This window comes from Helianthus annuus, chromosome 5, assembly GCF_002127325.2.
Source record: "Helianthus annuus cultivar XRQ/B chromosome 5, HanXRQr2.0-SUNRISE, whole genome shotgun sequence".
In the NCBI taxonomy this organism is placed as follows: Eukaryota; Viridiplantae; Streptophyta; class Magnoliopsida; order Asterales; family Asteraceae; genus Helianthus; species Helianthus annuus.
Window position 1 is genome coordinate 167,932,324 of NC_035437.2, and position 249 is coordinate 167,932,572.

Here is a 249-nt window from a genome sequence, read left to right on the forward strand (position 1 = left end):
AATTGCAGGGTAGCAATGATGAAAGAGATGTAAATGCTCTAAAATCGGTCGAAAAGAGTGTCTCCATCTCTTGCTAGCATGATTTTGAACCCAATAAGTAACGAGTAAATGATACTTAACGAGTGTGAAACTCTACATTAAATGAGATTACGAAATCACGACCTATACCTGATGTCGGTCTTTTAAGACCGCAAAACATAATTACCACTAGAAGATAGAATTAAAGTCAAATTTGCAATATATTCGTAC